Here is a 3,906-nt window from a genome sequence, read left to right as displayed (position 1 = left end):
GGATGTGCTAAAGGTTTTACAGGATATTCAGTTGGAATTAGCACATGCTAGGCAGGAAGCTACCACCTTGAAAGCGCAGGTACAAGGGTTGGTAGCGCAAGGTACCCCTTTGGAGGGGCCCAGTACCTCCACTACTGAGGGCACCTCCACTAGGGGCAATCCTACAGTCATTGTCCAACCACCGAGTAGTGTACCATTGGCCTCACCAGAACGTTTTTCAGGGGATCCTAGAAAATGCATGACCTTTCTTACCCAATGTAAACTCCATTTTTTGTGCAAACCTGCGGCGTTTGAGACCATCCAAGCCAGAACCGCTTTTGTAATATCCTATTTGACAGGGGATGCAGCAGACTGGGCGATGCCCTTAGTACAGAAAGATGACCCCTTGTTAAATAACTGGGATCATTTTCTAGGAGAATTTGGTAGACTGTTTGATAGAAGGGAGGTTTCATTGGCCCAAGACAAGGAGTTGTTAGGGTTAAAACAGGGATCATGAGATTTGGTTACATATGTGACACAGTTCAATAGATTAGTGATTGAAACTGAATGGCCAGAAGCAAAACAGACGGTACTGTTTTATCAAGGGCTACGGGAGGAAATGAAAGATGCCACTGCGCAGGTAGAACCGCAACCCAGTACTTGTACAGCGATGATAGACCTAGCCCTTAGGTTAGATCATAGAATGAATGAGAGAAGGGGAGACAAGAAGAAACCAGAAGCAGTCTCGTTTGTGAAAGTGGACAGGAGTAGGGGAGGAAAGAGTAGCGATGTGGAACCAATGCAGATTGGTAGTATCAGAGGTCCTTTATCTGAGGAAGAAAAAGAACAGCGGAAACTTAATAAATTGTGTTTGTACTGTGGACAGGCAGATCATTTTATTCGTACCTGTCCTAATACTCCGCAAAAGAATCTTGGAGGGGAACGAGGCAAGAAGGAAGCGGGAAAAGAGTTGGGCCGAGCTTAGGGGGAACTCAGGTGACAGGCCCGAAGGAAGCAAGGTTCCCCAAATTAGTGGCAAATACAGTTGGGGGCAAGACATCTCATTTGTATATTCTGGTAACGTTATGTTGGGCGATGTCTAAGCAAGTGGTGTTGGCTATGGTGGATTCAGGGGCCACAGGTAATTTTGTGGACATTACATTGGCCCACCAGTTAGGACTACCTGTACAAGATAAACCAAGAGTGGAAGGGGTCCAATCAGTGGACGGTTCTTCGTTAGTATCTGGTCCTATCAAACAACAAACGCATAAGTTACAGATGACATTTGCATCAGGTCACAGAGAAGACATTGCTTTTGATTTAATAGCTGCCCCACAGTTTGGTTTAATTTTAGGAATGCCCTGGTTAGTGCAACATAATCCCAGGATTGACTGGGAAAGCAGACTGTAGAATATACGGAGCAGAAGTGTCAAGGACACATGATATCTGAGATGGAACCTTCGGGATGGTTGGTTGATCAAGAAGGAAAGTATCAAGTGGTAGGAGCAGTGGAAGCAGGGATTCCCTTGCAATACCGAGAGTTCGCAAAAGTATTTGACAAAGGTGGGGCAGAACAACTACCACCCCATAGACCATATGATTGTGTCATTGAATTGGAGGAGGGGGCGAAGTTGCCTTGTAGCAGAATCTACGCCCTGACAGAAACGGAAAATGAACATTTAAGAGTGTATTTGGATGAAATGCTGGAGAAGGGGTTCATTAGACATTCCACGTCCCATGTCTCCTCTCCCTTGTTTTTTGTCCCTAAGAAAGAGGGGACATTACGAACTTGTATTGATTACCGCGCATGGAATAAGGTAACCATTAAGGATAGGTTTCCCTTACCTCTAATTTCAGTATTATTGGATCAGGTGCGGGCAGCAAAAATATACACGAAATTGGACTTAAGAGGGCATACTACTTGATCAGCGTGCGGGAGGGGGATGAGTGGAAGATGGCATTCCGGACAAAGTTTGGTTTATTTGAATACTTGGTCATGCCGTTTGGATTATGCAATGCTCCTGCGGCATTTCAATTCTTTATGCAAGAAGTTTTGAGAGATTTTATTGATGTGTTTGTCATAGTTTACATTGACGACATTTTGATTTATTCAGTTTCACCAGAATAACATGTTCAGCATGTGAGGGCAGCGCTTCAGAGGTTGCGGGAGTATCAGCTCTGTGTAAAATTGGAGAAATGTGCTTTTCACACTAGGCAGGTGGAGTTTCTAGGGTTTATTCTCACTCCAGAGGGCGTAGTGATGGATGCAAAGAAAGTACAAGCTGTAACAGATTGGCCATCTCCTCAATGTATCAAGGACGTTCAATAATTTCTAGGATTTGCCAATTTCTATCGGCATTTTATTAGTAATTTTTCAGCCATTGTAACGCCAATTACACGATTGCTTAAGAAGGCAACACCATTCGTTTGGGGTCCTGAAGCAGAAAAGGCTTTTCAGACTTTAAAGGTAGCTTTTACCACTGCACCAGTGTTGAGACATCCAGACACAGGTCAAGCCTTCAAGGTGGAGACTGACGCTAGTAACTTGGCGGTGGGGGCTATTTTGTCACAGAAGGATATGGAGGGAGTGTGGCATCCAGTGGCATTTTATTCTAGAAAGTTATCAGGTTGTGAACAGAATTATTCTATCACGGATAAGGAGTTGTTAGCTATTCGATCAGCTTTTCTAGAATGGAGACATTACCTATCGGGGGCTAAGCATCATGTAGTAGTGGTAACTGATCACAAGAACCTGCAATACTTTAAGAATGCTCACAAACCTAGTCCCAGACAACTCCGCTGGTCTCAGTATTTCAATGAATTTGAAATCGTAGTAACCTTCAGGCCAGGAAAGAATAATGGCAAAGCAGATGCACTGTCTAGGCAGTAAAATTTGGAGAGTGTGGGGAGTGAAGTAAGAGCAATTATTCCCTCGGAGAAAGTCACTGGAGCAATTAGCACCAACTTAATTGGGGAGGTCAAGAGGGCATTACCACCTCAGCAACTCCAGAAGTGGCGGGACAGTCATCCAGAAAGAAAGGTGCAGCAGGGGTTGCCGTACCATCAAGACCGATTATTTCTACCTACTAAAGAAGTACAGAAAAAAGCATTATATTGGTGTCATAATTCTCCATTAGCGGGACATGCTGGGCAAAGGAAAATGCAAACTATGCTAGAAAAGCATTTTTCGTGGCCTACATTGAGACAGGATGTGAGCAAATATCTACTAAAATGTGAGAATTGTATGAAAAACAAAGCAGATCATGTAAAGAAAAGAGGGTTACTCCAACCATTACCCACTCCTGAGAAGGTATGGACCCATATATCAATGGATTTCATTACCGACCTTCCACCTGATAAGCAGTTTGACACTATTTGGGTAGTGGTGGATTTCTTGTCCAAACAAGCGCATTTCATTCCTTGTGAAGGAATACCTGGAGCAGGCAAGTTAGCGGAGTTGTTTCTTCAACATGTGGTTAGACTACATGGTTTGCCAAAAAGTATTGTCTCGGACAGAGGACCGGTTTTGGCGAGCTTTCTGTCGCATGTTGGGAATCAACTGTGCTCTCTCTACGAGTTATCATCCGCAAACTGATGGTCAGACAGAACGGGTCAACCAAACACTCGAACAATATTTGAGAGGTTATTTAGGTGATGGCCGAGAGTCTTGGGTACAGGCACTCTGGTTGGCTGAGTTTACATAAGAACAATACAATGCACACGTCATTGGGTATGTCTCCTAACAAATGCTTATTTGGGTATGAGCAGAATATGATACCAGAACATTTACCTGAAGTGGAGAATCTACCTGTGTTGCAAGATCGAAAACAGTTGCTTCTCAAGATCCGACAGAAGGCGCACACCAATTTGGAACAGGCTAAGAAAGCCTATAAAAGACATGCTGATAAACACAGACAGGAGAGTCCG

This window comes from Ambystoma mexicanum, chromosome 1q, assembly GCF_040938575.1.
Source record: "Ambystoma mexicanum isolate Mex_15411 chromosome 1q, UKY_AmexF1_1, whole genome shotgun sequence".
NCBI classification, from domain to species: Eukaryota; Metazoa; Chordata; class Amphibia; order Caudata; family Ambystomatidae; genus Ambystoma; species Ambystoma mexicanum.
The sequence above is the reverse complement of the archived record's forward strand: the minus strand, read 5'-3'. Positions refer to the sequence as shown.